This window comes from Mastomys coucha, unplaced genomic scaffold (genome assembly GCF_008632895.1).
Source record: "Mastomys coucha isolate ucsf_1 unplaced genomic scaffold, UCSF_Mcou_1 pScaffold14, whole genome shotgun sequence".
NCBI classification, from domain to species: domain Eukaryota; kingdom Metazoa; phylum Chordata; class Mammalia; order Rodentia; family Muridae; genus Mastomys; species Mastomys coucha.
The window spans coordinates 78,513,450-78,531,285 of NW_022196896.1; positions in this window are offsets into that span (position 1 = coordinate 78,513,450).

Below are 17,836 nucleotides of genomic sequence, written 5' to 3' on the forward strand. Positions count from 1 at the left end.
TCTCTCTTTCTCTGCTACTGCTGCTCTCTTAATTCATCTCCCCTTCCTGTGCTGTTCTAAGATGGCTGCTTCCTTCTTCAAATTAACTTTGCCTTCATTGTCTGGGATTAAAGGTGTGCACTAAGGGAATGTCTGTATTCCAGCCAGAAAAATTGAAGGTGAGTCATTCTAGCTGGATTACTAATATATAGAAGGCCTCTGAATATATTTGCTTGTCAGAACAGCTATTTTGCTGTATTAAAATTCCTTTACACCCTCTTTTTTGATTGATACATTTTTGGAGAGTACAATGACATGAATTCTCTCTGATAAGCTACAAAATTCTTTGTGTCCTCATAAAATTAGTTCTCCCATTAGGTATTTTACTTTGTTCAGCTATAAGGTATTCTATAAGTTATTTAAAACATTTATAAATATGCTTTGTCTTTTCTGTTATTAGAATGATAACATTAAAATCAACATAAGTTTGTTTAATACATAGAAAAAAATAAAGATTTCTTTACCCTTTCATAATCAGACGAATTAGTATAGGCCACACATTTTATTACTAGTCATTACATCAAAGAACTACCTTTTTATTTGATTGATATCCCTATGTCCAAGTCTGCTTCTGTCTAAAATTACTAAACAATTTGTTCATTTTATGAATGAATTAATATAGACTTTGCCACATTAATTTGATTATAGACATATATGAATCCAATATTTTTCAAAGGATAGATAAAAAAAATTAAGATTCTTGGAAGCTAAATGACTTTTAACAGGTGATAAAATTGATTACAAAAATCAGTTTGGATTGGTCAATATTTTCTGCCACTTGGCATCATGAATTATTATGCTTCTTTCAATTTTTTTTCAAATCACCCAACCAAAAAAAAAAAACCAGTTTATTTTCACATCTTGAACCATTTTATTAAGCAGAGAACTATCTGTCTAATATTTATAACAATATTTTTCTCAAGTTTATGTTTTACTGTACTATTCCTCATACTTTTTCTTTTTTATGTTTAAAAAAATTTCTCTATACATCTCAACCATAGGTTTATGTCATTACACTCCTGATAGTTCTTCCCCCACTTCCCCTCTCCCATAGACACACTCTTCCTCCATTTCCCTTCAGAAAAGATCAGGCCTCCCAGGGATATCAACTGAACACAGCAATGCAAGATGTACTAGAATTGGAACAAACTCACATCAAGGCTGGATAAGGCAACACAGTAGGGAAAAAAAATCAAAAGAGACAGAGACACCCCAACTCCCACCATTAAATGTCCCACAAAAGCATTTTCTTAAATAAAATAAAGCTTATTTATTTATCTTCATAATTTATATTTAAATGAGAAGGAAATAAATTGTAATAAATACAGTCTTTAACTAGAAATATAAAAATAGTTATTTAAAATTAAGGCCCTATCGCTTCTCGGCCTTTTGGCTAAGATCAAGTGTAAAATTAAGGCCCTTGGTGAAATAGTAGAAATTCCACTTTGTTTTTTACAGTATTCTTTCTCTTTATCAGTCATTACTTCCATTTTTCTTGCTTGACTTCTGGATGCTGTCACATTGGTCTTATGTGAATTATTACATGTAGTCCCCTCAATAGCATCTGTCACTCCTCAGAGTTCCTACAATCTCTGATATTTATGGAAAATTCTGACCAAAATGAGTGATGATTTCTAATGCCTCTGATAAGCCAGGCCATTGGAGAGAAACTGATTTCCCCCCAAGTATCCATGTGTCTAAGGACAGATTTTAAAAGTATAATAGTGTCATTCATAGCAGTGTGGTAACCAACAACTATCTTACTGGATTTAAAGCTCAACTATGTAAAGTTAGTCAGGTCATGGACCTTCAAGTGAAACATACATTTTCTACTTTACAAGACTAATAATTATATCCCTGAGCCATTACACTATACACATGCCCTCTGAAAGCCTAATTGTTCATATGTACCATGTCCCTCTTCTCAAACTCTCTCTCTCTCTTTTGCTCTCTCTCTCTTTCTCTCTCTCTCTTCCTCCTCACATTATATATTCTACAGCTATCATCTATCCATCTATACATCTATCATCTGTCTATATGAGAGTATGTTTATGTATGATATATGTATATATATATATATATATAATTTGTGAATGTTGGAAAATTAAAAAATGGAATACATATGTACATAATTTCCAACCTTTCTTCTTCTAATTCACTCTGCCTCCCTTGACCCATTCAAGTTCCTTATCATTTTTTTCTACTTATTATTACACATTAGACACAAACGTACACAAAATAAACATATATGTAAATGTTAGTAGGTCTCCATTTAGCTTTATTATACATCTGTAATCTTTAACTCACTCACTGTTTTCCTCCCTAATTTTCTTTCGCAAGCCCCAGGTAAATCCTCCATCTCCAGTATAACCCCCTTCCTTTTGGATATCACACATGATATACTAAAACTTCCAATCATATTTTGAATTGGGTTGAGAGATATTAAGGTTCCAAATAGCCTGTCTTTCATAATATAATCATTTAAATGAAGGGTAATGATAGTAAAGTTCACCAAAATATTCAGAAACTTTTAAAAATAAACAGATACAATATCTTTCTTTGCTATTAAATGTATAGTTTACTTATAATGTCCCCAAATATTGTTATGCTAGTAAGATGGCACAGCACATGAAAATGTTTGCCACACATGTCTGATCACCTGAGAATGATCCCCAGAACCCACAATGGTAGGAGAAAAGCAATTGTCTCTTGACCTACACAGATACAAAAATGCACATGTTTTCTCCCTTTTACACATGCACATATATACACAAAAAAACCAAATAAATTAAAAATATATAGTGTAATTAATTCTAAAATATATCTTATTTATAATTATTCATGACATAAAATATAAATTTCAAAATATAAAACAGAAAATTTTGATTTTTACATAAAATACACAATAAATCTGCAACTTAGAATGATTTCTCTTAAAATATTTGAATTTATTAATGTTTTAATCTTAAGCTATTTGATAATATTTGCAATTAATTCTTTCATATAAGTTTCTTCTAAGTTAAATTTTAATAAATGAAGGGACGAAAAGCAAGATAATATAATATGTAAGAAAAGGATACCTGATAGAAATAATTCCATGAAAGAAAAACACTTTATCTATATCCTATTTATTTTACTTACAGTTTGCCTTGATGGCTTTAAACTAGTAAGTATTTATTTTTATTTACGCCATCAAGTGCTTGGTTTTATTGTTAAAGTAGGTAAATGTTCTTTAATTTAATGTGGTATATGTCATAATTTTTACCTCTTGTATAAAATTTATTATTGTTATGAAAGGATAGTTTAATTAGGTGAGCATATCAGAAAATATCCAGCCTACATCTTTAGATCTAAGTTAAGGTTGAAAAATAAAATTCAATGTTAGAAGATGAAGAATAATATATATGCAGATAATTTAAATGATATATAAACATGAATCCATAAACAGGAATTTCACAAATGACTAGATGCTACTGTAATACTTTCTTAAGAAAAAAATGTTAAAAAAATGAACAAACTAATTGGCTTTGTTCAGAGTACAGTAATTTCAAGATCAAGCATTAACATAGAATTTCTTATTGTTGTCATGCTTTTTGAAGAGTTGCACAAGCACAACTTTGTTGAGAAAATATCATACAGAAAACATTCTCAAATTCTAAAGAGTATTTTGGTTTTATTTTTGTGATGTATTTTATTGGTTTGATTGACTGATTGATTGATTGATACCTAGGAATTGTATAGAGGGCATTATGCATTCTATCCAAGGGCCATACTGAACCCTTAACAGAATGCTTCAGTAATACCTCCATCTATGAAGTGATAGATGTTTTTGCTGTAAAGTTTAATTATCAGGTCCATTTTATTGATAGTTCTAAAACTAGAAAATGGTGTTAATGAGCTTACCTAATAATTCACTAACTTCTTGTGATATTTAGGCAGTAAAACTCATGTAAATAAATATTATGTCCAGTAAGTAAAATGGACAAAACATTTTAATTTTCACAATTTTAGTTTGAAACTTTCTGACTTTACTACTTGTAAGGCAATGTTTTTAATTTTGTGATTATTGGTGTCTGAGAAAGTACCTCACATTTGTTTTTGTACATATATAGGCTTCATTGGAAAAATCAGTGAAGAAATGTCTAAATTAATTCACATATGCATGACTTGAATGTTTCAAAGGATGTATGTAGCCTGGGCTGGCACTTGTGTTCTCTTAGGATCTGTATGACATCTGCCCAAAATCTTCTATCTTTCATAGTCTCTGGTGAGAAATCTGGTATAATTCTGATAGATCTGCCTTTATATGTTACTTGACCTTTTCCCCTTACTACTTTTAATATTCTTTCTTTGTTTTGTGCACTTGGTGTTTTGACTATTATGTATTGGGAGGAATTTCTCTTTTGGTCCAATCTATTTGGAGTTTTGTAGGCTTCTTTTATTTTTATGGGCAACTTTTTCTTTAGCTTAGGGAAGTTTTCTTCTATAATTTTGTTGAAGATATTTACTGGCCCTTTAATTTGGGAATCTTTTTTTTTAATTTTTTTTTTATTATTAGATATTTTCTTTATTTACATGTAAATTTCTCCATTCCCAGTTTCCCCTCCAAAAAACAAAGAAACAAACAAAAACAACAAAAACAAACCCCTGTTGCCTTCTCCCCTCCCCATGCCTGCCACCCTACCCTCTCCCACTTTGCTCTCTTCTATACCTATTATCCTTAGGTTTGGTCTTCTCATTGTGTCCTGGATTTAGTGAATATTTTGAGTTAGGAACTTTTTGCATCTTGCATTTTCTTTGACTGTTGTATCAATGTTTTCTATGGTATCTTCTGCCCCTGAGATTCTCTTTTCTACCTTTTGTATTCTGTTGGTGATGCTTGGATCTATGACTCCTGATCTCTTTTCTGTTTTCTATCTCCAGGGTCATCCCAATTTGTTATTTTCTTTATTGTTTCTACTTCTATTTTTAGATCCTGGATGGTTTTATTCAATCCCTTTGCCTGTTTGTGTTTTCCTGTAATTTTTTTTTAAAGGAATTCTTTTGTTTTCTCTTTAAGGTCTTCTAGATGTTTACCCATGTTTTCCTGCATTTCTTTAAAGTTATTTATCTCCTTCTTAAAGTCCTCTATCATCATCTTGAGATATGATTTTAAATCAGACTCTTGTTTTTCTGGTGCATTGGGGTATCCAGGGCTCACTGTGCTGGGAGAACTGGGTTCTGATGATGCCAAGTAGCCTTGGTTTCTGTTGCTTATGTTCTTGTTCTTGCCATTAGCCATCTGGTTATTTTTGGTGTTATCTTGTCTTGCTGTCTCTGACTGTGGCTTGTCCTTCCTGCAAGTCTGGGTGTCAGTACTCCCAGGAGACCAGTTCTCTCTGGGTGGGAGGTTATGGAGAAGTGTGGCACAGGGTCAGCTCCAGGGTGCAGATGGAAACCAGAATGATCGTGTCATTGGCTGTTCCTTGGTTTCTGTGTCCTGATGGCTCTAAATGAGTCCCTCTTTAACCAAAAATTTGAACAGAAGTGGTGGTCTTACCTGTGCTCACAGGTATGTCAGAACTCTGGGAGACCTTCTTTCTCCAGATGGCATTTGGGCATGGAGCACTGTGGCACAGAATCAGCTCCAGGCCCAGACAGAAAATGGAAGGATCCTGTCCCCAGCTGTCCCTTGATCCCTGTGTCTTGTTGACTCTTGGCTGGCCCATGTTAGGCCAGGAATTTGAGCACAAGTGGTAGTGTAACCTGTGCTGTGTGCCAGCACGCCTGGGAGACTAGCTCTCTCCAGATGGTATTGGGTATGGCAGGCTACTATACCATGCAAAAATCTCAATTAACATAGATGGAGAAACCAAGATATTCCATGACAAAACCAAATTTATACAATATTGTTCCACAAATCCAGCCCTACAAAGGCTAATAGAAGGAAAGCTCCAACAAAGGAGGGAAACTATACCCTAGAAAAAGCAAGAAAATAGTCTTTATTCAACAAATCTAAAAGAAGATAGCCACACAAACATAATTCCACCTGTAACAACAAAAATATCAGGAAGCAAAAATCACTATTCCTTAATGTCTGTTAACATCATTGGACTCAATTCCCTAATAAAAAGACATAGAATAATAGACTGCATATGTAAACAGGATCCACTATTTTGTTGCATATAGGAAACACACCTGAGTGTCAAAGACAGATACTACCTCAGAGTATAGGGCTAGAAACCAATTTTCAAGCAAATGCTCCCAGGAAATAAGCTGGAGTAGCCATTCTTATATTGAATAAATTCACTTTTAACCAAAAGTTATCAAACAAGATAAGGAAGGACACTTCATACTCACCAAGAAAAAAATCTACTAGGAATTCTCAATTCTGAACATCTATGCTCCAAATGCAATGGTATCCATAACTCATAAATGAAACTTTACTAAAAGTTTACTAAAAGCTCAAAGTACACAATAATAGTGGGAGACTTCAACACTCTACTCTCATTGATATACAGGACATGGAAACAGAAACCAAACAGAGAGAGTAAAACTAACAGAAGTAATGATTTACCACTTTTATTAGTAGGTAGGATATAAAAATATAAATAACAACAAAGTTGAAAGAAATATTTATACAATATAAAACAGCTTAAAGAAATATGGAAATAATAATTTTTTCAAGGGAAAAATAAATGCCCCGCATGTAGTACATAGTTGAACCTTCAACTTAAAACACATGAAAAATTAAAAAGCATAAGAGGTTATAGGAAACATTAAGAAAAATGCATGAAATAGATTTGAAAAGATGAAAGTATTAATAGATTAGTGAACTCTTTCTATTTTCTTTGTCACTTATCCTTTGGTTAAATTCAGTTTGTAATTATAAAATTCTGTGATGGATATGATGTTATTTAACTGAATTTGTATTTGATGAAAAATAGTGTCAGAGAAGTTACATAATTTTTTCAACTCATCTTTTTATAACAAGTTGCTATGTCTAGGTTTATAAGATTACCCATGTTAAATAAAAGATCTACACATCATTATATGTGGTCAGATAGCCTGAAATATTTGCCAATATCCTCAAAACTCACTATGCCAACATGGTCCATTAGCTAACAGGTTTGCCCTTAGTGAGGGGAACACATAAACTCCCAGATTCTAGGTTAATCTTTACTTATTTTCAATTACTATAAGATAAAATGTCCCTCATCTTTAAATCATAAATCATAGAAAAATTTATAATATGAAGAATAGATAATGGATAGATCAATAATACTAACAGTATAGATGATTGGAAATTAAATAGACTGATACATGGATCAATAAATAGGTAAACAAGAATTCTACTCAAGTAAAGAAATATGGTGGTGATTCTAATAATTTGGGTGATGCTGAAAATATTTTTGACAACTATGGAACTATTTCAAATCAAAACCTTAGTTCACTGCTCAAAAGCTAGTTTGAGAATCTAGCCGTCTGACTTTTATGATTATTTAAAAAATATTTTATGACACATAATTCCTCACAGTGCTACAAGTTTTCATTTTGAAATAGGAATTATAAAATGCATTTCAAATTAAGAAGCAGAAATTCAGTCATTACAAATGTCTTATAAACCTGTTGTTCTTCAAGATGTGAACAAACATGACAGCAATAGACATGGTAACATGAAAGGGATATATATCATGAGTTCTCAACCCTAGACAAACAACTACAGGATATTGAAGGTATGCCTAGAGCAGAAGAAAGAGTCTCCCTAGGAAACAGTCCAATATTGGCTATCTAATACTAAGTAATCGGCCCTGAAATCATATATGTCTGTGTGTATGTGTGATTTTAAATATAATGAGTATATTCTTTTTTTTTTTTTTTTTTTTTTTTTTTTCGGTTTTTTCGAGACAGGGTTTCTCTGTGAGTATATTCTTGATATACATATTTATCAACAAATAACAAAATAGGAATTATGAATTTGAATAACAGAGTACAGATGAGTGTATGGGAGGATTTGGAGTAAATTAAAGGTATAAATGTAATTAAATACAATCCACAAAATAAGAAAAATTATATCCATGTTTCATGAATATTATTCACATTATTCAAAGTATTTATTTAACAGTAACAACAACTGTTAGTAAATTTTTTCCTAGTTCCAAACACCTGATTGTTCAAAACAAACTGATCATGGACTCAAAGAAGCCTATTTTAGGATTACTTAATGACAATAGTCATTCTGTAATTGACTTTGACGTTTTGCTCTTTGTCTTGTCAAATTATCAACTAATATAAGAGGAGCCTTTTAAAAGAAAGATGTTGATTATTCTGTATATTCTAATATATTGAATTACATTAAAATTGTTCATTCTGTATATTCTAATATATTGAATTATATTAAAATTGTTCAAGATTTATCTTTCCTCTAAAAGTTATTCATATGATTCTTAAAATTGTTTCTATTCAGGAATGATTCCTGCATATATCATGAGCCTAAAAATCACTTGTCCTCTCTCAAATATTACATATTTTCCAAAAACTTGTAGTAACTCTTATTTTAGGAGAAATATTCTTCAATATTATCAGATTATATCTATCATAAGCATATAACTTATTCTGAAATTCTATTTACTATTACAAATTGCAAAAATCACAATGGGATTAATTTTCTCTACATTAGAAGGGTTTAAGTTTAAAAACATTATGAGGTAGCATTACCACTTTATCAAACAAGAATTATATTAAAATCCAGTCCTAGATGGGATAGCAAATAAGTCAGTCTCCCCACTGGTTCATGCATGCAGAGGAAGTTTAATTTTCTCCCTGCATTCTGCTTGACTCCTTCCCTACTTCCTTGCACACCTGGAGTATTATAATCTTGTAAATGCAAAATTACATTGCACTCAGTCTTCTGTAACTTTCCCACAATCATAGCTAACACAATAGAGAAAGAGTCACCATTTCCCACAGCAGCATCCCACCTACAGCTTATCAGCTCACTGTGGTGTCATACTATCCAATAATTTCAATGCAAAATATCTTTACAAATGAGTCCTGTTGATTCTTTACACCATGAAAATCATTAGCAAGGATAATTAACTGAGGCTCTGGTGATGAATAGAGCTGCATTACTGATCAGTGCAATAAAGGAGAGCAGCCTCTAATTACAGATATAGCGCCTTGAAGGTACTGAGAAATGTAATTTAATGTTGCTGCCCAGATTCCACAAAGCCTAATATAAGTGTACAATTAAAACTGTAAGGTCTTCTCACAGATAATGCTTTTGGGCCCAATCCAGGTGTAAGAAATTGTACTCATCCTGCAGGAAGTGGCTTTAATCTAGCAAATATCATCCCTGAGAAGAAACATTTTTAAAAAGCAAATGTGCTTAAGTATTTTTATAGATGCTTTTATAATAGCCCTCGCTTTTTTACCACATACTCTGGCAATTTCTTTAAACTATCAAAGGCTAGAGGGACTTTAAGGGAACAAGCAGCATAGAAATTGCATAAATAAGAGTAAAAACTGTTTTAATAAAAATTAATTGGGGGTTTCTCCCTTGCCTTTGACAATTTAATTTCCAGATAAAATACACAAAACGTTTATATTTAAAATAAGCCTTAGTAGTACTAGAGCTGGGCAGATCTCACTCCTCTAAACTATTTTGTCGACTTCTTTGTCAGTAACCCTGAGATATAACTTGCCGTGTCCCATCTGGGCTTTTCTTATTCCTACTGGTCAACCCTCATGGCCATAATATGCTCAGGATCCATCTGCCTATGGCCTTTTTTCTTTCTCTCCAAGCTCTGCTCTCTCCTTGCTGTCTCTGCTCATCCCCCAAGCCCAGGAACTGAAGCCCACCAACCTCTCTTCTACCCAACTCTGGGCTATAGACATTTTTATTCAACTAATAATTTTAACGTAAAGAGTAGAGTTATATAGCATCACTTGGTATAGAGAGGATCTACTTGTTCCTAGGGGCAATCAGACCTTGGAGGCCAGCATTTAGCACTACAATACAGAGCGACAGATGAAACCTCAGCAAAATAAATCCCCTCTGAATCCATGGCCACTTAGCACTTTTTGTTTCTTACACAAAAAGAAGATTTTGTTCAACTATAGTGAAAAATATGGTTATAAATTTGTTTCCAATACTAATTCAGTGATATGAATTATGTTAAGTTACTTTTTAAAACAAAGAGTAGTGCAGACTACAGTGACCAACAAGATAATAATCTAAGGGCTGGAGTAAGGTCGCCAGTTAAGAACATGCACTGGTATGACAGGAAACCAGTGTTTGATTTCGAGAACTTATATCAGGGAGCACAAGACAGCCTCTAACTCTGGCTCCAGGGGATGTGATGCCAAGCTTACAGAAGCACCTACAATCATGAGCTCTGCCTACACATGTAAATATATCTTATTAAAAATAAAATACATTGTGCCTAACTCTTCAGAGACCTGAGACCCCAGGAAGTGGGGAGGCTTGGCAGGACTGGAGTGGGCTGTGGGGATGGGGACATGCTCCTGGAGACAGAGGGGAGAAGGAATGGGATGTGGAACTGCGGGAAGGCAGACCTGGAGTTGGTAATGACTGGACTGTTAAAAAAAATAAAAGTAATAAAAAACATAAAATATAATACATTTTCAAATTGGAGGATGGCAAGAACAGGTCACCTATTGAATCCCAGCTAAGCCCAAATGTGAGGGTCTGGTCTTGGAAACTGAGTGCTGTGTTGGCTCCAGATGACTTTTGTCAACCAATAGCTTCCCATAAAATGAATGACATTTGGGTTTCTAATGCTGATGTGCAGAAGGCTGGGTCTGAAATTTTGTTGCTATATGCCCTACTGAGTCACTTCTTGGAAAATCCACCTTGTTTGTCTTTGAAGTTATCAACTTTATCAGTAGAACATACTTTAAATACTCATAAGTTGAAATTGTTTCTATATAATAATACACAGTGTTTTTCTCTGGCCAAATCTTTCTCTGTGTTTTGCTCTTGAATTTTCAATGGCTTGGGTGTTCTGGTAGGCCTTGCCCTCATGTTTTCCTCTAGAATTTTTAATATTTCCTATTTAAGATGAAGGAGTTTATCCACTTAGAATGAGTTTTGTAGAGAATTCAGGATATGGATAAAATTCCATTCCTCTGTACGCTGATATCCAGTTTTCAAAGCATCTTAAAAAACAACAACAACTAAGTTACATTCCTATATCTGTTAATGAGAGCTTTGGCAAATATTAAGTGTCCCCAGTTCTATGGGTTTATTTCTAACTATTCTATTTTATTTCACTGCTCGATATATCTGATTTTTGTCCATGGCACTCTTTTTAGCATGTTCCCTTTAGATGATTTATGTATTGTTCTTAAAAAAACCCTTTTTATTGATTCTTTGTGAATTTAATATCATGTATCAAATTCTACCTGTATACCCTTTCTTTCCACATCTGTCTGCTGTCCTTGCAACCTCCCACCAAAACAAAGTAAACAAAACAACAAAAATAAAAAATAAACAAAACAAAAAACAAGACAAAAATATCCTGCTGTGGAAGCTTCAGAGTATTATAGTGTGTCACACACTATACCTTTTTCCCCAAACAGCTTTACTTCTAAAGGTTCTTTGAAATGAGGCACTTGTCTGGTTCAAAGCCTCTAGCTTCTACTACACTATTAGTACTGAATACTCACCAAGACTTCCTAAGATAGCCTGTTATTATCCTGTACCACAGAGTTCCTGCAGCTTTTGATCTGCATGCCCCTTCATGCAATCCCGCATTTGATAAAGAGTAGATGTTGGGATGAGCCAACTCAAAGATCTGGATCTGAGCCTGAATGGAAGCTGAGTTGGTCAACCCACCAACTCTCATGTGTCTGCTTCACTAGGGCCCCCTTTCCTGTGCTCACACCCTGCTAGATTACTTATGCTCTTGTCAGGGCACCAGTTCTACTGAGCTATGAGGCCTGCTCTCTTGAGTGCTGCAGCTGTTTAGGGGTGGGGCCAACTCTCTGTTCTCATGCCCTTGGGGCCAGCTCACCTGCATGGAGGGGTGCAGGAAAAATCTCTCTTGTGCCCATGCCCCCAGGGCAGATATGAGGCAGGGTCAGCTTATACCATCCAAGCCAGTTTTCCCACATCCATGCCAAATGGAGCCAGCTCTCCCATGTTGCCCAGACATGGTACAGAGTCATGTCAGCTCACTGCTAGAACATCAACATAGCTTCAGGTAGCACAGTGGTAATAAGAGGTCTCAGGAATCAACACAGACCCTGCTTGTGATAAGAAAATCAGGCTCAGGCATGGCCCTCAGTGGCAGCATGGGCTAGAGTATCTCCATGGCTTTAGGTGGCAGTGCCAGCTATTCAGATAAGTATGTCATTCTGTAAAAACACAGCCCTCAGACATACATATGGTCTTGTGTGACATACTTGACCATAAATATCTACATGGTTTTTGGTAACTAAAGCCATGGATGTTGACACAGGCAGGAACCAAGGTCCAGACATGACTCTCAGTGGCAGCCAGGGCCAGGATGTCACCATGGCCTTAGGTGGCAGGGCAGGATACTCAGATCAGTTTGGTCTCCTTGATGTCAGTGTTGACATTAACTTCAACATGGTCTCAGGCAGCACCCCAAACCAATGATCTACAAAAGGCCTTCAGTGGCAAAACAGGCACAGAAATTCGCCCAGCAGTGACACCTCAGTAGAACCATGGGCCCAGACATGGTCCTTGGCAACCCAGCCCAATTCCTCTTATCTGCCTGTTCCTCATCAGTGTCATGTTTTTAGTGCCACCTTTCTCCACAGTGCATTAATCGTTTGGCTTCATTTTTTGCTCACATCTTTCCACGGTGTACTCCCATCTCTCCTTTGCTCTTTGCCAGGAGGTGAGTCTTGGAGGTAAGCACTTGGGTGCCTTTGCTCCAGCAGTCCTGCTGCTGTGAGGTATATGTTGTTGTTGTAGTGTCTTTTTATTAATTGCTGTCCTACTCTTTCTAATGTCTGGTAATACATCGTATTTGATTTTTCCTTCTTTTTCTAAGCTTTGAAAAGCACAATTAGGTTATTTGCAATCTCTATGATTTTTTTAAATGTTTGGATTTATATCTATACATTTTCATTGTTGGTCTTCACTGGATTAACTTTATAGTTGTTGATAGACTATGCCATTTTTTTTAACTTGGTTTGAGGGATATTTCAATTTCTTTCATGAAATATTCAAGGATTCAGTCTTCAAAGGTATTTTCTTCAATCTGTAATTGTGTTGTTTCTTAGGTTCTTCTCACTGATTACTTCAAGTGTTAGTCTATCATAGTCTAATGTACAAAGATGTATTTTAATAATTGTGTATGCTTGTCCTTTGGAGATTATAATTTGTTCTATTTTGGACATCATAATGATATTCCATAAATGATGACATAAAATACTGTCCTACTCTTTCTAATGTCTGGTAATACATTGTGTTTGATTTTTCCTTCTTTTTCTAAGTTTTGAAAAAGCACAATTTTTATATCAATGCTTTTTCACTATGTCTATGACTTTTGATTGTTGAATTTGAACATAGTTATTATGGATAAGGGAATGTTATTTCTTATGATTTATTGCTCTTCTTGTTGGATTAGTTATGGGTTATTTTCCCTCTCCTCTAGTAGTATATGCAATTACTAATTCACTGTGTTAGACATGGCCACATCCTTTCTGGAATATTATTATTTATCTCTTTCTACCACCAAATAAATTCATTCCTGTATTTTTGTACACACAGAGCACTCATCATTCTTTCTTTACTATTCTATTAAGATCTTTCTGCAGTTCTGGTTCTGTTGTCATGAATTGCAGCGTCTTGTATTTGAAATATTTTATTTGGCTATAAAAGACAATACAAGTCAAAAAAGGATACCTTTCAGGGTACATCAATCTTAATTGACCATCCTTTAATTTCAGGATGGGTATGTACAACATATATAATTGTGTGTATTCCTTGATTATATGGCTACTGATGAAATATCTTTACAGGTTTGGACATTTTTCCGATTTTATTTTACATGTCTACATACATTGACTTTTTTTATTTCTGAATGTCTCTTGTCTCTAGAGGTATATACTTGAGTTAGTTTTGGTAATTTCCCACTGTAATGTCAGTGAGCGAATTACAAATAACTTGTGACATTATCTCAGCATCTTTTATGTGATGGAATATAATGTTCTGTCTCTCAAATATATCACAGATATTCCAGAAGTTTTGATTACAATTTATACTTATTATCTGTCCTTAAATTGTCTCAATGTATTATTGCCTGAACTATGTCCTCTATCACTGAAATTGATTGTTCTTCTTGGTCATGTGTGTTGCTGCTTTTTCTCTGTATTTGGTTTGTTTGTTAGGTTGGTTGGGTTTTTTTGTTTATTTGTCTTGTTTTTGTTGTTGATGATGTTGTTGTTTCTTTCTTCATTTTCCAAAATTTTTTGCAATGTTTTTGAAGTCACTTGCTACATTTTTAATCCATTTTCTCCTTTATTTTATTAGCCTTTTAGTTTATTTTGGAAACTTTCTTGTCTAGATTCTTAATTCCTTTCCTTAGCTCCTTCATTTGCATACTTGAGTCATCCATATAATCATTAATGCTATTTTTATGTCTGTCTTGAATAGAAATAGAATTACATAATTCCCCTCTCACTTTTCTACCACCATCTACTACCACATATCCTCTTTCAAGCCTTTGAATACAACTTTGAATCCACTATTGTTTTTTGTGTGTATATGATTCCAAGGCTGACCACAGTGCATTACACAACAACATGGGGGCTCATCACCCTTAGAGAATTATGAAGAAGTTAATTTTACTTCTTCCAGCAGATTTCACTGTCTGTGACGCTTAGTCAAGTGGTTTTTAACTTCAAAGATAGAAAGAGAAAGATCACTGATCCAAATAATCCTAGTCAAATTAATTAAATCAAGCCATTAATTAAAGCAAGCTCTTTTATTTGTGATCATGGACTCCCTTCCATTAATGCAGGGTTTGGGAGCTCAGCATTGGAGGTAAGGGAGACTAGGTTGTTTTGGTTTTTTTGGAGGCTTTTTGTTTTGTTTTGTATTTTTCTCACAGAGGCATTTCTTTTCTTTTCTTTTTTTTTATTAGATATTTTCTTTACTTACATTTCAAATAATCTCCCCTTTCATGGTTCTCTGAAAAAAAAACCACTATTCCCTCACCCTTCCCCCCTGCTCATCAATCCACCCTCTCCCACTTTCTGGCCCTGGCATTCCCTTACACTTTGGCATAGAACCTTCACAGGATCAAGGGCCTCTCCTTCCATTAATGACCTACAAGGCCATCCTCTGTTCTATATGCAGCTGGAGCAATGATTCCCACCATGTGAACTCTTTGGTTGGTGGTTTAGTCCCTGGAAGCTCTGGGGTACTGGTTAGTTTATATTGTTGTTCCTCCTATGGGGCTACAAACTCCTTCAGCTCCTTGGGTCCTTTCTATAACTTCATCATTGGGGGCCCAGTACTCAGTCTAATGGATGGCTGTGAGCCTCTACCCCTGTATTAGTTGGGCACTGGCAGAGCCTCTAAGGAGACAGCTACATCAGAGTCCTGTCACCCAGCACTTGCTGGCATCCACAATATAGCTTGGGTTTGATGATAGTATATTGGAAGGTTTCCCAGGTGGGACAGTCTCTAAATTGTCCTTCCTTCAGTTTCTGTTCCACACTTTGTCTCTGCAACTCCTTCCATGGGTATTTTGTTCACCCTTCTAAGAAAGATCAAAGTATTCACACTTTGACCTTTGTTCTTCTTGAGTTAAGCTCTGAATTCCCAAGAATTCATTGTTTTTAATAGATGAGTAGTACTCCATTTTGTAAATGTACCACATTTTCTGTATCCATTCCTCTGTTCATGGACATCTGGGTTCTTTCCAGCTTCTGGCTATTATAAATAAGGCTACTATGAACATAGTGTAGCATGTGTCCTTATTACATGTTGGAGAATCTTCTAGGTATATGCCCAGGAGTGGTATTTTTGGGTCCTCAGGTAAAACTATGTCCAATTTCCAGATGAACCGCCAAACTGATTTCCAGAGTGGTTTTACCAGCTTGCAATCCCACCAGCAATGGGGGAGTGTTCCTCTTTCTCCACATCCTTGAGATATCTTCTGTCACCTGAGTTTTTGAACTTAGCCATTCTGACTGATGTGAGGTGGAATCTCAGGGTTGTATTGATTTGCATTTCCCTGATGACTAAGGATGTTGAACATTTATTTAGGTGTTTCTCATCCCTTGGAGATTCCTCAGTTGAGAATTCTCTGTTTATCTCTGTTCCCCATTTTAAATATAACCATATAGTTCTCTGTAGTCTAATTTGTTCAGTTTCTTGTATATATTGGATACAATTCCTCTATCAGATGTAGGATTGGTAAAGATCTTTCCCCAATCTTTGGTTGCCCTTTTGTCCTATTGACAGTGTCCTTTCCCTTATAAAAGCTTTGCAACTTTATGTGATCTCATTATCTATTCTTAATCTTAGAACATAGACCATTGGTGTTCTGTTCAGGAAATTTTCCCTGTGTCCGTGTGTTCAAGACTTTGCATACTTTTTCTTCTATTAGATTCATTGTATCTGGTTTTATTTGAAGGTCCTTGATCCACTTTGACTTGAGCTTTGTACATGGAGATAAGAAAGGATCAATTTGCCTTTTTCTACATATTGACCACCAGTTGAACTAGCACCATTTGTTGAAACTGATGTCTTTTTTCCACTGGATAGTTTTAGCTCCTTTGCCAAATATCAAATGACCACAGTGGTTCATTTCCAGGTCTTCAATTCTATTCCATTGATCCTACCTGCCTGTCAGTGTACCAAATCCATGCATTTTTTAAATCACTATTGCTCTACAATACAGCTTGAGGTTAGGAATGCTGATTCCTCCAGCGGTTATTTTATTGTTGAGAATAGTTTTCACTATCCTAGGATTTTTGTTACCCCAGATGACTCTAACTTAGAAAGTGAAAGATCTGTATGACAAGAACTTCAAGTCTCTGAAAAAAGAAATCAAAAATCTCAGAATATAGAAAGATCTCCCATGCTCATGGATTGGCAGGATTAATATTGTAAAGACAGTTATCTTGCCAAAAGCAATCTGCAGATTCAGTGCAATCCCCATCAAAATTCCAACTCAATTCTTCATAGAGTTAGAAAGACTAGGTTTTTGTAGATCACTTCTAGGGTGTTTTCAAGCAGGGAATTTGGTAGACCTAATAGGCAGATTTACAGGAGAAGAGCATAAGCATGACAAATTAGTCCCAAGTTGAGTCCCCCACACCAAAATAAATAAATAAATAAATAAATAAATAAATAAATAAATAAATAAGACATAGTTGCAATATAGGCATAACAAAGTAGCCCTGACAGCAGGGAGCCATAAGAAGGTAGTCATATACGATCCTATAACCTTAGAAGTAAATACAGTGATGCAAGATGGTTGTAAAAACTTTTTGAAATAAAGAAATATTCTTTTAAATCCTTGAACAGGCAGTACAGAACCAGTATAGTTAAGTTTATAAGTAGGGTGTAGGCTAATCTTTGATAATCAGAGATTTAATGAAAAGCAGGAGTGAACCTAGTTTGCCTTTACTATAAGATGGATTTTTTAGGTCTAAGATAAAGTCAGGCTCTTTATCTAAATGTCTAATATGTCCTTGTCAAATCTTTCATAGTTTCTTCAAATTCTTTACTGGGGGTAAATAAAATTTGTAATGTATTAAACTATAAATAGTTTATTCTTGAATTATACCTGTTTGATTAGCGTAG